At 45.3% G+C, this 19,077-nt stretch overlaps 1 protein-coding gene across 2 annotated transcripts in view; it reads right to left on the reverse strand.

Annotated features, from left to right (window-relative positions):
- Positions 1-10,529, reverse strand: part of MTMR4 (myotubularin related protein 4) — a 51,193-nt gene extending 40,664 nt beyond the window's left edge. The window contains exons 1-2 of one of the 2 annotated variants that reach the window (XM_033172162.1): positions 10,445-10,529; positions 2,745-2,807 (exon numbers count right to left, since the gene is read on the reverse strand). The gene's annotated coding sequence lies outside the window, so the exon portion shown is untranslated. Of the gene's footprint in view, positions 1-2,744; positions 2,878-10,444 lie in introns of those variants that run through there. The other variant, XM_033172163.1, reaches the window with a different exon arrangement.
- Positions 10,530-19,077: the final 8,548 nt, after the last annotated feature.

Below are 19,077 nucleotides of genomic sequence, written 5' to 3' on the forward strand. Positions count from 1 at the left end.
ATTGTACCTCCACATCCATTTTTTAAATCATCTTGAATCGTTATTACATTCAGTATCAAAATATTTATCAGTTACAGGTGGGTAGCCATGTTGGTCTGCCATAGTCAAACCAAAATAAAATAAAAAATTCTTTCCAGTAGCACCTTAGAGACCAACTAAGTTTGTTCTTGGTATGAGCTTTCGTGTGCATGCACGAAGAAGTATCTGAAGAAGTGTGCATGCACACGAACGCTCATACCAAGAACAAACTTAGTTGGTCTCTAAGGTGCTACTGGAAAGAATTTTTTATTTTATTTTGTTTTAAAATATTTATCGGTTGATTTAAAAGCATTTGTAAACTGCTTTATATATTTAAAATCTCCAAGCAGAATCCGTTCCGGAAGTCTGTTCGACTTCCAAAGTGTTCGAAAACCAAAGCACAGCTTTTGATTGGCTGCAGGAACCTCCTGCAGCCAATCGGAAGCCACAGAAGCACCGTCAGCCGTTTGGCTTCCAAAGGAACATTCGAAAACTGGAACAGTCACATCTGGGTTTCAATCGTTCAGGAGCCAAAACATTCAAGAACTAGGTATTTGAAAACCAAGGTACGACTGTACTTTAAAACAATGATACAACCTTAAAAAAAAAACCAGAAATTTATCCAAAGAAAGGCTGGGCAACAGAAAAATAGCAACATGAAAGAAAAATTTTTCAAATGATGCAAAACATGGAATTCATGGCCACCACAATGTGCAGAGATGGCTGCCTTGTGAGGTTGTATGAAAATGAGACTAATTCATGGACAGGGAGACAGCTATCACTTGCCAATGACTAAACTGAACTCCCCCATTCAGAGGCAGTCTATCTATGAATACTGGTTGCTGAAAGAGCAACTTGTCTGATTACCCTGCCGATGAGTTTCTTGGAGGCATCTTATTGGCTGCTGTAGGACAAGAAGGGCTTTTGGTTTCATCCAGCTGCGGGGCTCTCTCTCTTCTTATGTTCAAAGGGCTTTAGGCAAATTAGGGGAGATTTCCACAAAGGCTGTTAGTCATGGTGTATATATGGATATATGTTCTGAGGAAGTTCATGTCTGACTACCAGTTTCTGGGGGCAAGGGAACAGTGAGGAAGGGCTTTTTGCCTTCATGACTGTGGACTTGATAGAAGCATCTATTTGAAAGCAGGATGCTGGACCAGATGAAACACAGACTGGCCTTATCCAGAAGGGTTCTTCTTATGTTTTTAACATGCTGGGAAAAGAGGAAGCCTCCCAGCCTCCTAATCAATCACAGAGAGGCTGACTGGACCCATATGACATATCAACCAACACCCAACACCTTCTCCAAATATGCAGACTCTATCTATTATGCAATGGTGTGTGTGCGTGTATGTGAGAGAAAGTGTATGAGCAGATTTCTTGTTTCGTTTATAGCTGGGTTCTGGCTCCCCTTTTTATAATAATTAGACACTTCTTATGGTTGCTGTAGTTTTCAAACACTATGAAATGCAGCCTCTGGAAACGAGATACATTTCACAAAAAAGCACTTCTGATGGTGCCTGTGCCAGTTCCTAGATGTATTCAATAAAAGCCAGTGTTTCTCAACACTACAACATCCCTGACCACTGGTCCTGCTAACAACAGCACACTGCAACAGGCCAAATCAAATTTGACACAGTTCTGGCCTACATTTAGGTTATAAATGTAAACAGGGACTCAGGCACTTTCACCTGTGCTATATGAACTCTCAAGTGGTTGTGCAGGAAGCACAAAATTACTCCAACAAGGCAGCATGTGGCTTGAAGGCACATGATGCATCCACCTTGTAAAAAGCTAAGCAGATCCTGGTCTGCTTGTTGCCTGGATGGGAGACTGCCTGGGAAACTGCTTTCTAACACCCCAAGCTCCATTGTGGGGGGAAATCAGGTGTAAATGTAATGAATAAAAAACTGGCAGTATTATGAGCATTAGCATTTTTATCCCGCTTTTCAGCCAAAAAAACCTCCCACAGCAGCTTATAAATATCAGTGAAGAGACAATCCCTGGTCTTGGGCTAACAATCTGACAGACGCCCATGTAGACATTGGGACAAGCCTGCTTTTTCTGTGCAATTCCCCCTAACGGTGACGGAATGCAAGACCCTGGCACTCTCAGGGGGACTTGCTGTATTTGCATGCAAAATACATGGTAGAAAGGAAACCTGCACACTAGCCGCTCCAGGGTAGATGACAGATTTTAATATTTTTTGTAAAGGAAAAATATTATCTTTGAGGAACAGAGGCAGCACTGGACTGTCATATAAAGGAATCTGCAGGACTGCATATTCTGAAGTGGACCCACAATGCAATCTGGGTCATGATTCTCCCAGATTGAATCAGATGAATCCACTTTGGAATTTGAGTTTGGAAGATTACTCCCACCTCCTTAGCCACAGATGAGGAAGGGGCCTGATGCAGCAGGTGTTTCAGCAAAGCCTGAGGAGATGCCTTGAAGTCCCACATCTATCTCAGCCTGATAGAACGGTACATTGAATGGGATTGCTCTGAACTAAGTGGATTTCCCAGCAGGGTATTTCTTCTACCCTTACCAATGATGAAGTTCAAATATCACCCCAAAAGATGAACCAATAATTGCTTGCCACTTAATGCCTAGTTCGAGGGAAATGGAGCTAATTTACAACATGCTAGGAGAAATTATACTTGGGTCTTTGTTCGGCAAATGCAGAAATGAAATGCAGAACTGAAGACATTAGCCATTAAAAGTACCTTGCAAAGTCTCAGTCTTCCTCGGTTCGCAGGCGTCCGGTTGTACTGGAAACTGACATTTTCCTGAGGGGAGAAAAGTGAATGGAAATCAAGGGAGTGGGGAAGAATACCAAAGGACAACAACAGCTTTATCCTTGCATCTCCCTAATAAATCATGCCACACCAACTCCCTTCACTGTTGAAACACTCCAGATGGTTTGAGAAGAGTCCAGCAAACTGGATGCCGTAAAGCTGCCCTGTGCTGAGCTAGATTATTATTATTTATTGAATTTATATACCGCCCTATACCCGGATGGGCCAATGGTCTCGCTCACTATAAACCAGCTTCTTAAATTCCTAGTTGATGCATAGGCACACATAAATCTCTCCCCAAGCAATTCAGTTACCACAAACATGCAAGCCAATCTGTCCATAACTTTACTAAAGTTAACCAAAAAGGGAAAAAAAGAAAAACCAAGGAAGTTTAAATAAGAAGCTGCAGAACCAAGAATAAGAAATCTGGCATTACTTCTCATGAAATAGTGGGTCAGACAAGATTATAATTGAGGTTCCTTCCCTCTGCATCACAAAAGAGCTGCTGCTCATTTGAAGCTACGTCAACTTTTTATGGTCATGCCTTGACGCTCCAGCAAACATTAAGGCCAAATAAAGATTTCACACCTACAGTTTCCTCTGTCAAGATGTGTTTTGCCCGTTTGTTAAAAGTCCCATTTTACTGAGCTCTCGTTGCATTATTTTTTTCCAGTATACCATAATCAGTGTGCGGGTGCAATATGCAAAACTCTCCATTTCTGTAAGAACAGAATCAGACCAAGGTTCAGTCTAGGCATATATTTTATTTCTCTGTGACCAGTCAGATGCTTCCAGGAAGTCCAGAAGCAGGGCATGAAGGCAACTGCCCTTTCCTGCTGTTGCTCCCCAAGAACTAGCATACAGTAAAAGACTCCCTCTAAACATGGAGGTTCCATACAGCCACTATGGCTAATTGCCATAAGCCCGGGGTGGGGAGCTTCAGGCCTAAGGCCAAATGCAGTCCTCTGACCCCCTGTGTTTGGCCCTCACAACAGTCCCCAGGCTGAACCCCTGCTTTGCACCCTTCTTTGAATGTTTTTACCTGGCTGGAATGTTTCCTTGAACTCCGATCATGCTTGCCTGAATGGAAGGCAGAGAAGGGTGTGGGAGTGTGTGCAGAAACTAGCCTGCTGCACAAAGGTAAAATCTGCATTCATTGCTCTGCTCACTTTTCCCTCTGGCCCTGCCCATCACTGGCATGCAGACATCAGAAGGTTGTCCTGAAGGGAATGAGGCACTGGGGTTGAAAATGCTGCACCCCATCTCTGCCGTATCGACCTCTCTTCCTCCTTCAGCCTACACCCCCATTATCATTTTGGTTGTGCCTTTCTACAGCTTTACCAGCTTCACAGTGTATTTTTATTTTTAATGTGGCTCGCCAGGGAGGGTTGGCAGGCTGCAGCCTAGAGATTCCCCATGCACCTTTAAAATCTACCACTGAATAAGGAAATGAGGCAGACAGCCCTGTTATCTCTTTCCATCCCCCCGACCCGGCTGTGTTGTTCAGCCTGCCATATTGAGCAAGACTTTCCATGTGCCATACAGCTATGTGGGAGGGGCAAGTGTAACAGGACTGGGGCCTGGGGTTGGGAAACCATGCAGGAGAAACCTGGATGGCTGCTTCGTCTCCTGAGACAGCAGAAGATTAAAAGGTGCAGAAAGAAAATCCACATGGCAAATCAAAATTGATGCATCTGATGGAACCAACTCCAACCTAAGAAAGGCCACACCACAAGAAGCCACGTAGCTTTTAAGGTGCCACAGCACTGCTTATCTTCATAGGCAAAGATTAATTATGCTCTCCCAAGGTGTCCAGGTCAGTGTGGATGACAAAAACCCTTTCAAATACCCTGACTGGTAAATCCTTGTTATAAGAGACAAGCTGTTACCTGTGGTGGCTGGCTCATTTGGAACATGTGCGATTGAGGTGTCAACACTACTTTCAGCTCAATACTAAATGCACTGCCTTGATACGTAAGGCACTTCCAGGTAAGTGAACTTATAAGCAGACGGCATGATACAAAAACCTATTAATTAAAAACGGAATACTGGGCCATCTTCAGCTGCTGTAGAGAAACATGCATATTCATCATATCAACAGGCGCTGGCAAAGTAAAAAGAGGCCCCACTGAACATCTGATTCACCAAAAAGCTATTTTCAAGCTGAAGCATGTCCACAGGAGTCACCTGTATCAATCAGGAATTGGCTCCAGATGACCAGGAAGTGGAAACTTAAGACTTGTAAACTGGAAGAGACATGCCCCTTGTTTTCTTTCAAGTTTTCAATATGCTATGAATGATTTCCAGAGGTTGGTGGGCAGCTGGGCAAGTAGCTTTTACAGGGTCATTTGCTGGACCACTTAAAGAATATTAGTGAACCATTTGTAATATATAGGAAGATTGACTATGTTTCCTTCAAGAAGATTCCATGAAGACAGAATCACTAAGGGTGGGTATGAAAACTACAACAGATAAAATAGACATGTCCTTCTCTTTGCCTCCTGGAATGTTTGTGTTGCGTATATCTTTTCTTCTAATTGTGTTTGATTGCTTTTAACATATGAATTGTAAGCTGCTTGGGGGCAATTCATGTGAGCTGGAAAAACAGCATAATTTATCAAAGTGTAGAAGATGAATTTTATTTGAGAGGGAATTTCAAACTTTCAAGTGTTGAAAATAATGTTTTAAAAAAATAGCACACAAGACTCATTTTGTGCACAACCCTGGATCTTGGTTGAATATCCAGATTCAGTAACAGAACATGTGAAGTAAGAAGGAGTGCTTGTTTACCTTACCAATGAATAATCACAATCATACACACACATCCATCAGGGATTAGGACAAGAAAGAGCTGCACAGAAGCAAACCAAGGGACAAACATCCTCTCCAGATGTTCTGGTGCCCAACTCATTTCAATATGCTGGATTTAACCTTTAAAGCCCCAACAGTTTGGGGACAAGTTAACTGAAAGATTGTCTCCTCCCACATATATCCACCCATACCTTGAGGTAATCTTCAGAGGCCCTTCTCTGAGCACCCTGCTAGATGACGAAGTGTGATGGGTGGCTACTGGAGAAAGGGTATTTTCAGTGGTGGTGCCACATTCTACAATGTCCTCCCAGGAATGCTCTCCTGGCACCCATGCTATGATCCTTTTTTTTGCACCAGGTTAAGTCCTTTTTAGGGACCCAGGTGGCACTGTGGCTTAAACCACTGTGCCTAGGACTCCCGTTGCTCGGTCCCAGCTCCTGCCCACCTAGCAGTTTGAAAGCACGTCAAAGTGCAAGTAGATAAATAGGGACCGCTCCGGCGGGAAGGTAAATGGCGTTTCCGTGCACTGCTCTGGTTCGCCAGAAGCGGCTTTGTCATGCTGCCACATGACCCAGAAGCTGTAAGCCAGCTCCCTCGGCCAGTAACGCGAGATGAGCGCTGCAACCCCAGAGTCAGACACGACTGGAACTAATAGTCAGGGGTCCCTTTACCTTTAAGTCCTTTTTATTTTTCTGGGCATTTTAAACTCATATTTTAGTGCTTTCTAATACTCTTTATAAAGTTTGTTACTCATAGCTTTAATTCTATTTTTTATTTTGATTATTTGTTTGCTTGTGAAGTCCCCCCCTGCCGCCCCCACCACCACACACAAACCACCATGGCTTGTAAAATGTATTGTTCACCATCCAGATAAATTATCTGGGTGGGATAAATGGTGCAAGTAAATAAATAAATAAAAATTAAAAGCACAGCCTGACAGCTGGACAAGAAAGGATGGACGATGGCAATAAATAGTGATGTTGGGATAAGGAAGTCAGGTGGCAGTGAAGGATCTGGTAAGGCAAGATCACGATTATTCAGAGGTTTTGCAAAGAAACTGGAAACTGAAACAAAGTCTTTAAATATAGAATACATTATGGTGTGAGAGAGTGTCTGTTACAGCAAACACACAAAACAGATCTATTGTGGCAAAAATGTTACTGGGCTAGAGCAGATTTCATCAGATGCATGTGAATTCAGGACCTTCCAGTCTACCAGTTCTGTAATTCTCATAATAAAAGGGCATCCCTGAACGATAATAAGAACCCTTTCCCTCATAAACGCAAGAAATACAGCTAGCCCCAGGCACATATCTGTGTTTAGAGGCAAAGATTCCACTGTGTCGTTTCCAAGCAATTCACATTTTAGAAAATAAGCACAGAGTTCTGCATACACCCACACAGAGTCAGACCCCACCCTAGAATCTGTTTTGAATGCTATGGAATCAGACCTGGAGTGCACGAAGTAAAAGCTGCCAGAGTGATAGCAAAAGCACCTCTAAGAATATGAAGCAATTTCCCTGAATCATCACTGAGCAGGCAACCATACAAAATCCACGTCCCTCATGCCTCGGGGACCATGGGGCATGTGGCCCATCCAGCTACCACTGATTTTAGAAATTAAGCTCATACTTACAGACACACACTCTGAAGGCGTCAACCTTAGCCTCTCCCTTTAATGTTGCAGCTCAATCCAAGGGTGTATTAAATAGCAGAGTGAAAGTGGAAGCACCTCACAGTGTGTACAGTGTTTCCCTCCCACACAGCTGCATCTAGGATTGAGGAAGGAAAGGCGGGGGGGGGGGAGTGCTTTCAAGTCCTCTCCTTTTGGAAAGTGAGCAGCCAGTGCACCCTCATCATACCACAGGGCCCTCATTAAGCCACAGATACATTTGTACCAGTAAGGGTGAGTGTGTGTCACAGTTTACCAGCACAAGGGTATAAGGGTAGGGGGGCACTGCTGAGCGTTGGAAGTAGAAGATCCCAGATTCATCCCCCAAGATTTCCAGTTAGAAGGTATCAGGGAGGAGATGATGTAAAAGACTCAGTCCAAAACTGCCAGACAACAGCAGCAGACACTACTATCGGGTTAGACAGAGCGCTGCTCTGGTATCAGCTAGTTTCCTGTGACATTAAAGCATCAGCTCAACCCTACAAGTGAAAAGAAGTATCTGGGTGCATGCAGAATTGAGATATTGGTTGTTCCTTATACTCCTGTTTGTACTTGCACCATGAAGTATTTCTTCTTGAAATGAGAGAGGTGTGTGTGTGTGTAATAATATCAGTAAAACAAGTGATTATGGTGGTGATGTAAGAAATATACACACATGTATTTTTCAGTCAGTTAGCCGTGGTCTAGTTCTCATATACCAGACAGGAGGAGAGTGACAAAATATTGTTTTCTGGTACCCCACCACTTCAGACAGCAAATGTGGGGAGCTCATATTTCCAACTACTCCTTCATGCACAAACTAACATCATTACATGGAAAAAGGAGGCCTTTACCCTGACATGCTAGCTTTCTATTTTCATCCTTTCAGCTGTAAGCAGCCCCACTGAACACAGTGGGGCTGCCTTCTGAGTAAACATCCATAGAACTGCCATTTAAATGTTTTCTGTTCAATTAAATCTGCCTAAATTTGCATACAAATAAAATAACGGTTTAGAACAACAACAAACCCCCTTTGTTTTTAAACAGTGGAGTGCAAATAATCATATCACAACAGGCCTTCGCTTCTCTGAAGGGGGAAATGTTTCTTTTTGAAAAAGACATCAGCAAGTTTCACACAAACATTAAGGAAAATTAATAAAAACAATTAACTATTTAAAAGTGTGGCCTAGTTAACTGGGACTCAATCAAAAGTTTTCTCAATGGATTGCTTAATGACTGATCACCTAAAACTTGCAGTCCTAACCGAAAGCTACTATTTTACATTGCAAAACTGCCTTGAACATGCTGAGTGAGAGAGGTAACATATTTAAATATATGGGGCGTGGGGATGGGGGAGACCAAACAATGGAACCCATGCCTGGTTGTCAAAATACCTTCTCCCTCCACCTTGGGGCTTACTCAGAATTCTGTGTGCCATGGACATGGTGTACCTTCTAGGACCAAAAGAGACATGAGCTCTGCTTGCTTTAAGAAATAACCTTATGGCAGGGGTGGGAAGCCTTTGGCCCTCCAGATGTTGCTGGACTACAATTCTCATCAATCCCCCACTCTTGGCCATGCTGGTTGAGGGTGATATGGAGGACCACAGATGTCTCCCACCTCCGTGTTACATCCAAACTCAGAGGACCCCTATGGGTTATTTTTTGAATGTTTGCACTCCTTTCAGCTGGGAGTCAAACCAATCCTAAGCTTGGAGACCAAATAAACCCAGACTGTGAATCCACCTGCCAAATTTGCTTCCCCTCCCCCACTCCAAGTGGTATTTGGGGCAAGAGTGGCAGGGGTTAAGGGCCTTTAAAAGCAAAGTATAGCCAGACATTTCCAAAGGACAACCTCCATCCACAAGATGCTGAGCTGATATGTGCCCCTTCTCCTTTTCTGATGTTGGAATCATGCCCAGGACAGGCAGAGTCCCTGGAGCTGGGACACTTGGAGATTTGGGGCCTGGCATTGGTGGCATTCTATAACTGCATGTATCAGTTATATCAGCCTTTGCCAACCTAGTGTTCTCAAGACTTTTTTTTTAACTACAACTCCCATCAGCCTCAGCCAACAAAGCCATGTGATGATGGGGCTGATGGGAGCAAGGCCGCTCAGGCTAAGGCTGATGGAAGTTGGAGTCCAAAACATCTGGAGGGCACATCAGGCTGCCAGAAGGCTGAGTCATATGAGCATCAGCTTTCCTTTTAGCTGATCACTGCATGGACAGGGACAGGGACAGGGAACATCTGTGGCTCTCCGGGCTTCCCATTTGGGGCATCTGGTTGGCTGCTGTGGGAAACAGGATGCTGGACTAAAGCGACACCCTTTGGCCTGATCCAGACACGGGCTCTTCTGATGTTCTTGGGCTGCAGCTCCCATCACCCTTAATCACTGCACCATGCTGGCTGCAGAGGGTTGGGAGTCCAGAAACCTCCCTTGGAAAAGGAGAGTTGCTACAGTTGCTCCGTACAAACTGACAAGGGATGAGTTGGCTGGGGGGAGTACTCTGCAAGTGCTTAGAGGGAAGGAATATAACCAGTTTAGTAGGTGGATGAGAGAGAGAAAATGAGAAATCGTTCTGCACATGCTGGGGGTGCGGGGGGAAATCACTCTACACATGCTCAGAGTAAGGACTACAGATCCTTCCTAGAAACAGATAGTACGGCTGTTGAGGGGCAAGAGGGAGAGAAATAACTCGGCACATGCTCAGAGTGAGGGGGCTGCAGCTGCATATTAAGAAACTGTCAGTGCAAACGTTGGTGGGTGGAGAAATCACTCTGCCCATGCTCTAAGGGAGGGGAAAAGTAATCCGTTTCGCAGGAGGACGAAGCCTACTGTGCCGACCAGCACTTCCGCACACACGCACGCCCCTTGAGCATGTGCAGAGGGCAGAAGTGGGCGGGGCTTAAGAGAGGGGGCTCCCAGGGAGAAGCGTGGCCTGGCGCGGGTGTGGAGGTGTGTGTGTATGTGGAAGCCCCTCCCTCCCTGCCCACTGGCGGCTGACGGCGCTGGGCCTCCTCCTACGCCTGAGGCGCGGCCTGCTGCGGGCCAGGCGATCTTTGCACCCGGCCCACCTGCCCCGTGGGCCTGCTGCGACTGAGGGGCCGGGGCGGGCGGTTCAGGGCGGGGCCGGGGCGGGGGCGCGACGGCGGGGGTCTCCTCACCTGCGCTCCTCCCTCCCGACGGCGCTGCTCCCACCTCAGCTGCCGCCGCGCGCCGCTCCCGCCCACCGGCCTCACAGCGCACCCCCCCCCGCCACGCAGCCAATCAGCGAACGCCGTGAAGGGCCAATCCCGAGGCACACTCTCGCCCCGCCTTGAGGGAGGGGGCGGCCCCTTCGCGGCGCGCAAGGCCCCGATTGGCCCGCCGCTCGCGTCGATCGACCCTTGAGTAGCTCTCCGCCCTCCCTGCCTGCTTGCCTGACAGGGGAGAGGGGGAGGGACGCGCAGGATTGGGAAAGGGCGGGCCGCGGCGGCCAATGAGAAATCACAGCGCGTCCTTCCCGCTGTCCAATGGGGAGCAGGGAAAAGAGAAAAAGGCGCGCCCACGTCCGTTTTCTGCTCGGCGCTGTCAAAAGAAAGGGAGGAGAAGGAGGAGGAGGAGGAAAGTGAGGCGCCGGCTGATTGGCTGAAACGGGGAGGCGCGCCTGGGATGCTCTCGGCGGGCAGGCGCTTCCGGAACTATTTTAGCGCCTCCGAGCATTGACCACGCCCGCCCCCCTCGCCACGCCCCTGCGACGCCTCCATTTCAGTCCAATCAAAAGATGAGGCGGGGCGCTGCTCTGCCTGGACCAATCGGAGCACGTGGAAGCGTGAGAGTGGCGCTCCCTTTCTCCTTTGTCACCTCTGCCCTCCAGGTGGGGCTCCTCCGTGGGTGGGGCTCATGCATATTAATAGGAGGCATGAACCCTGGTGAGTTCAGATAACGCAACAACTGCAGTAAAAACAATGTATTCAACAATTGCAATAATGCTAACGTCGAAACAAAATTTAAAAATTCCTTCGAGTAGCACTTTAGATACCAACTAAGTTTGTTTCTGGTATGAGCTTTCGTGTGCATGAACACTTCTTCAGATACCTACCTGCAATAATGCTAATTATTTGTTATTATTATTCTTGCAGGGGGCTGAACTAGATGACCCCTGGGGACCCTTCCAACGCTACACTTCTATGATTCTATTATTATATTATTACTGTTCTTGTTATTCAGCCGTCTCCAAGCAACTTTCAATATAATTTAAACATAAATTTACAGTATTATAGTATTAACACATACACTTTTTTAAAAAAATCCCTAGAGAAATCATATACGTAATTGAAATGTAATTGTATTTTTGAAATAGTGCTAATGCTGTTGTTGATATAACAACTAGATGATGATGATGATGATTGGGGAACTTAATAAGCTAATATTTCATGAATATTAGCCTAGCAAGGGATGGGTGCTTGATGATTTAGCACTTTGCATGCATATGCTCCCAAATTCATCAGGACAGTTTTGCCTTCCCCCCTGCCCCATAACATATATATTCAGTGCTTTTTTCTGGGCGTACGCAGGGGTTCGCATACCCCTAAACATTTTGTGAATCTAAGTTTGGCCTCATTGAGGGGAAGTATTTCAATATGAGTAGGAAAATGAGAGTGCCCCTAAACATTTTTTTAGGAAAAGAAAAAGCACTGTATGTATTGACAAAACAAGGGCGATCTTCTGGTTGCATCCCTTGTTAGTCATACAGAGTAGACCCACTGAAATTAACATACATGGCTAATTTTGATCCATTAATTTCAGTGGCTCTGCTCTTAAGTAGGGATAAATTCAATTCAGTGTGAATTAAAATGCAAACCTACCTAAGTCACAGTTTCCAAGAAATACATCAACTGAAATATGAGCAGCCTTTGAAATCTGCATTTTTCTGAATTCTAAACATTAGGGCTGACCTCCATCTAGATTTGGGGCAGGATCTGGGTCTATGCATTTGGATTAAGGCAACATAATCAAATTTTGCATGATGGTTCCTGAGCTCAAGGAGCAGAATGTTGTCAATTTTTGGATATTTGGGTGCCATTTTGAATCAAGATGGTGGAGTAAAACCTGCACTTTGGGGGGGGGGTGTCAGACCTCCTAGGCGCCTCTGAATACAGAGTTACTAGTGCTCATCCCACTGCATTCCATTCATCATGGTGTTGCATGCTACCCCAATCCCTGAGCACGAGTTCCAGGCGCTGGACCAATGTTCAATTTCCTTGCAATGATGGTTGGTAGAGAGATTGTTTTTAGGATATATGGTTTTATTTACACATATATACAACCAGAGCATGGAGGGGCTAACAGCATTAACACCCCCCAACAGATCCATTAGTTGTAGCTTTGGATCCAGGGCAGAGCAAGCATGTCCCTGTGTCTTCGGCTTCCAGCCTGCTTCCAGCTTGGCTCACACATCCCACACTGGCTATTGTTCTACCTAGCAGCTAGGTGAGTGTGTGGCTGGGAGAAGGCCCACCCATTTGTTTTGTGGCACTGAGTAACCTTCTGTATATGCTAATTGTGGTGCTTAACTAGTCAGGCAAAACCCTTACCTAGACATAGGGACTGGTCTGGCAAGCTCGCTCTCCTACATTCTACCACACCAGATACAGGATCCCAAGAACTGGAAGAAATTCAGGGCATCAACAGAAGTATAGCATTGTATCACTCTATTCTGCCTTGGTCAGACCACACCTGTAGTCCTGTGTCCAGTTCCGGGCACCACAATGTGCAAAGAATATTGACAAGCTGGAAAATGTGCAGAGGAGGGTGACCAAGATTATTAAGGGTCTGGAAACCAAGTCTTATGAGGAACGATGAAAGAGCTGGGTATGTTTAGCCTGGATAAGAGGAGACTGAGATGAGATATGATAGCCATCTTCAACTATCTAAAGGGCTGCCACAAGGAAGATGGAGCAAACTTATTTTCTCCTGCTCCAGAATAGGACCCCCAGACTCATGGCTTCAAGTTTGGAGAAAGGAGATTCTAACTAAACATCAGGGGGGGAAAACCTTCTGACGGCAAGAATTGATTCCCTCAGAAGATGGTGGACAGTATATTTCATTGGAGGTTTTTAAGCAGAGGTCAGAGGGCCATCTGTCCTAGATGCTTTAGTTGAGATTCCTGCATTGTAGGGGATTGGACTGGATGACTCTTGGGTTCTTGTTATGTATTGAAGTTCTCACCCTAGGCTACTAGGGGTGTGTGTATATAGTTCATTCTGCTGCAGTTTTCACTCAGGTCCGCACATGCAAATGAGGGATTGAAAGTGACGTTCAGGGATTGGGCAACTACAGAAAGTTGTTACTGTTGCTTTGTAGCTGAGTTCTATATAAGCAGGTTGCTGAGCCCTTCAGCTCACTTCTGTTCCAGCCTGAGAATAAACAAGAGCTGTTTGGAAATCATTGTGTTGTCTGCTGTGTCCACCCACAACTTAACAGTTCCCTTCCAACTCTGCAATTCTATGATTCTGTGATCCAGACTGACCCTCCATACTCATAACAATCTGAAGCTTTCCTCTGTTATACCAGCTTTGGAGATGAGCTTGATGAGGACACAGAAAGTGGGGTATTCTTGGTAGCATCACCCAGACAGTGGCACGCCTTTCTGAAAGAGGGCTATCATCTCTCTCTTGATTTTGGGGGGGTTGACAGATACTTTTTTATTCTGCAGTGCCTTAAATCTGTCAAGGCTGCTATATTCATAAACAGACCCAATTGTTTCGTCCCCCTCTTGCAGCTGTTTTTATACATACTTAATCACTTTTATCTTATTCTAACTGTATTTTTGTAAAAACAAAATAAAAAATAAAAAAATTCCTTCCAGTAGCACCTTAGAGACCAACTAAGTTTGTTCTTGGTATGAGCTTTCGTGTGCATGCACACTTCTTCAGATACAATGAAACAAAAGTCACCAGACCCTTATATATAGTGAGAGAGTGGGGAGGGATATTACTCAGAAGAGTAGTGGGAATGGGTGATTGGCTGATAGGTGTGGAAAACCTGTTGACAACTGTTAACGACTGCAATTGGTCTTACAAGAAAAAGCAAGGGGTGAGATGGCTAAAGATAGCTTTGTCATGTATAATGAGATAAGAATCCAATGTCTTTGTTCAGACCAGGTCTCTCCATGGTTTTAAGTTTGGTAATTAGTTGCAATTCAGCAACTTCTCTTTCCAGTCTATTTCTGAAATTCCTTTGTAGTAAGACAGCTACTTTGAGATCTTGTATAGAATGTCCTGGGAGACTGAAGTGTTCTCCTACTGGTTTCTCTGTCTTGTGATTCCTGATATCAGATTTATGTCCATTTATCCTTTGGCATAGGATTTGGCCTGTTTGTCCAATATAGAGAGCTGAAGGGCACTGTTGGCATTTGATGGCATACACAATGTTAGAATTACAGGTGGGTAGCCGTGCATGCACACGAAAGCTCATACCAAGAACAAACTTAGTTGGTCTCTAAGGTGCTACTGGAAAGAATTTTTTATTTTATTTTGTTTTGACAATGTTAGAAGATGAGCAATTAAATAGTAGGGGAGGATTCTAGAAACCACCTACGAGAGGGGGGCTTTTTTTGAATTGAAAGGTGGAACAGACATTTTCTAAAATAAAACATACACTCCATTGTCGGCTAAGCACTTGCCTTTCTTATTTCAGAAACTGAAAATGTTAAGTTTCTCCTTCCTCATTCCCATTCCTCATTTGTAATTCCTCTTCAGTTCTACATTGCCTCCTGTTCAGAAGTCCATCGCCCACCACAGGTTTCTAAGTGATGTGAGTTCTCATAAACAATTTTTTTCAAAGTATTGGAATCTTTCGTGAAAAACAGATGCTTCTTAAAGACATTTAATAACTGGTTATCAATGTAATGAAGACTTAGCAAATCCCTGAATTGTTATAATAATGTGTCCTCATTTCATGAAAATGCAATTTCTTTGCAGCAAAGTTTCAGCACTATTAGTTTGGCAGTGATAATTATATGGCAACAGCCTGGCCAGGAACATGAAGAAATTGGTGGAATATGCCTTATGTTGTTAGAACGCCTCCAGTTCATTTTGCTCCTGGGCAAAATAATTAGCAAAGCATGCTCGATTTATTACCATACTTTTGAGAGGCCTTCTGAAATAGTTCCACAAAAAAACACATTACATTTTAAAATCATTTTTCCTTGTTATAATGGTAGATAGAATCGCAGAAGGGTCATCATCCAACCCCCCCACAAGGCAGGAAATCACAGCTCAAGTAAATTGTCTAATCCTGTGCTAAGGACATCCGTAGACTTGGGAGTCTTCTACTGCATTTAAAGGGATGTTGTGATTGTCTCCCTTTAGAAATGTGGCTGAATGAAAAATGATATGAAATGAACCCTGAAGAGAGACAATTCAGCAAACCAGATTGAACAGCAGGTGCCTCAAAGTTCTGAAGAAACAACACGACTCAGGAGGGGCAAGATTGACCCAGGATCAAAGTGGGTGGGTTGCCATGGTAACAATGATTTGCCCTCCATTGTGACACCTCTCACTTCTCCCTTAAAAGCCACTAACTACAGGTGTCCATTGTGTGTCTATAGGTGTCTACTTGATAAGAGTAGACTCAGGGAAATTAAGGAGAAGACTCTTGGAATAATCTTGGAAGCTGCTAAGGGATGAACTAACTTGTCCCCATGTCCTTCTCTTGTTGCAGTTGTGCCACAGCTCTTCAAGGCTTTTCCGGAGCCTGAGGTTAGTACTGGGGAAAACAAAAGAGTAGGGTGTCAGGGCGACAACAAGTTGGTGTGCTGCAGCGCAGCAGTCAGGACGAGATAAGCCAAGGTCAACAGTCCAGGTCAGAAGCCAGCCGAAGTCAGGTACAGTATTGGGGTCAAGAGAAGCCGAAGTCAGAAACAGTCCAAGTCAAAACAAGCCAAGTCAGTCAGATATGAACCAGGAACACAGGAACAAGACGAGTACAGCAACCACGCGCCCAACACAATTGTTGCAGACGCAATGGAGTAGGGGAGTAGCTTTCTTAAGTAGTCGGCTCACTCCCACGCTTCCTATGAGCTACAGCTGTCTCTAATTGCCGCCTTCGCTTCTCAGCTCGGCGTTCTACAGCTGAGAAGGGAGGAGGAGAGGGGATTGGCTGATTCCGCTCTGGACTGGGACCTGCTCCTGCCCCCACTTCTTCCTCTAGCTCTGGTCTTTCCTCCTCCTCCCTATCAGATTCCTCCTCTTCTGAGGAATGCCGCCACCAGTCTTCCCCAGGTACGAATTCCTCAGATTCCTCTGTGGGTGCTGCCTTGTCAGGGGGGGCTTGCCACCACTCCTCCTCATCTGACTCGACCCTGACATAGGGACTGCATCCCTCAGACCCTCTGCCCGCTCACTGACTGTGGTCTTTGCCCCCAATTCTGCAGTCTCTGATGTGGAGAAGCCCTCACCTCACTATGAACTAACAGCCTGACTTCTGCCATGGCTTTTCTTAGTCCGGATAATCGGGAACTGTCAAGCAGCTGTCCAGAGGGGCTTCCAGAGCATAGAAAGCTCAGAACTGGCAATTTTAGTGAGTGCAAAGTTATGTAAGTTACCCTCACAGTGAGGTGGGTGGGAGCAGGGGTGGAGGAAAGGGGTGCGGGCCACCCTGTGTGTCACCACTTAGGGGGGGTGACAAAGTGCCGAGTGGCACTCACCGCAGGGCCTGCAGCGTGCCTGAGCCGGGGCCTGCAGCATGCAGGCTCCGCGCTGCCCCAACGGTCCGTCCGCTGCCTCCCCCCCCCCCAGCTGTAGGGCGGCTGAATGGGAGGAGGCAGGCAGACTCCGAACCCCACGGTGCACCCCGCCCCTATGGGTGGCCCGCCCCGCTCCTGGGTGCACCGCCCCAGGTGCCCAAATTGCTTCCTCCACCACTGGGTGGGAGGGCCAGGGATGGGATTGGGGGAACATTTTGTGGGTCTGTCTGAAACTAAGACCATGCAGACATAGGGCATGGAATTGCCCATTTCTGTGGAAAGCAAAGCCTGGAGTTTGGGGTTGGGACCGCCCTCCTGATGTCCAAAGAGGGACCTGAGTTTTCTCAGCTGCTCTTTCAGGACATCCTGGGGGCACCTGGGTCACTTGAGGCCTTCTTCCAGTTGAGGTGAATTGTGTTTCTTCTAATGGATGGGGGTTGTGGTGGTAGGGCAGAACTCAGGGATAAGCTCAGTGTGGGGAATAGCAGTGGGAGGAGGGAGAATGGGGCAAGGAGAGTGGGGAAGGGGGGGAGAATGAGGCAAATGCACTGGCTGCCAGTTAGTTTCTGGGCCCAATTCAAAATGCTATTCTTGTTATGCATTTCCAACATGGGACCTATGGGCTATAAATGTGGGGAATAAATTTGTTGTTGTTGTTCAGTCGTGTCCGACTCTTCGTGACCCCATGGACCAGAGCACGCCAGGCACGCCTATCCATTACTGCCTCCCGCAGTTTGGCCAAACTCATGTTGGTAGCTTCGAGAACACTGTCCAACCATCTCATCCTCTGTCGTCCCCTTCTCCTTGTGCCCTCCATCTTTCCCAACATCAGGGTCTTTTCCAGGGAGTCTTCTCTTCTCATGAGGTGGCCAAAGTACTGGAGCCTCAACTTCAGGATCTGTCCTTCTAGTGAGCACTCAGGGCTGATTTCTTTGAGAATGGATAGGTTTGATCTTCTTGCAGTCCATGGGACTCTCAAGAGTCCCATGGACTGCAAGACAACAAAGACAACAGGGGAATAAATACATGTGGAATAATTCAGTCCCATGAAATACCAGTAATCATGGGAGATATTTAAAGACATGGCCACAGGTACAAACCAAACAGTTTGTCAATAAATAAGGAAAATACTCAACTGAAACCGGAACACTTCCTGCTGGGACTTATGGATATACCGTTAGAAAAGGACGATGGAACTTTGTTACCGTATATAAATACGGCTGCGGGACTTTTGTATGCACAAAGATGGAAGGACCCGTTATTTCCAACAGTGGAAGAACGACTGTTGAAACTAATGGACTTAGCTGAGATGGTGAAACTCATACGTATAATAAAAAAAAAGTCATTGTTAATGTTTGTTAAAGACTGGAAACTTCTCATAGACTTTTTGCATGAAAAATAAAATAAAATAAAATAATGACATCTAGATTTGAGGATTGAAGATAATGTTTGTTTATAGAAAGTGGCTTTACAGGGTGTTATATTGGATTGGGCTACGTGAATAGTTTCTATATAGCAAGCGGTTGAAGAATGAGAAGTTCTTTACTTTCTGAATCTTATTTTTCAATCTTTCTCTTTTAACCTCTTTTCTACTTTTTTATTCATTCCTTTTTCCTTCTCTATTTCTCCCCCCTCCCACACCTTTTGTGTTTTTATTGTATCTATATAAAAGTCTTGGTTTTGTTAAAAAAGGGGGAAAGATAATAAGTTTTGTATTTATAAACCTTAATAAAAATTATTTAATTGTGCTTTAAAAATTGTTTGTTTTTTTTAAAAAAATCTTTTGTAGAATGTTTTATTGGTTTAATAATAAAGTTACATTGATCAGTTTCAACAAAATCTGTAGTGTGTGTCATGCTTACATCAGTCACATGTGCTGGAGGGAGAATACGGAGCAGACTGGGATGTGGAGATATCGGAAGCTGAAGAGGTACCGGTAACAGGGTTTGCTGAGCAGGAAGAGGCTGTGGCAGAGGGCAGTTCAGACTCTGAGGCTGAAGCAGAGGCTGGAGAGGAGAGGGGTAAAGAGGTAGCTGAAGAATCCAGGGAGTCTCCCCCTCCTGCTGC

The sequence above is a fragment of the Lacerta agilis genome, chromosome 15 (genome assembly GCF_009819535.1).
Source record: "Lacerta agilis isolate rLacAgi1 chromosome 15, rLacAgi1.pri, whole genome shotgun sequence".
NCBI lineage: Eukaryota > Metazoa > Chordata > Lepidosauria > Squamata > Lacertidae > Lacerta > Lacerta agilis.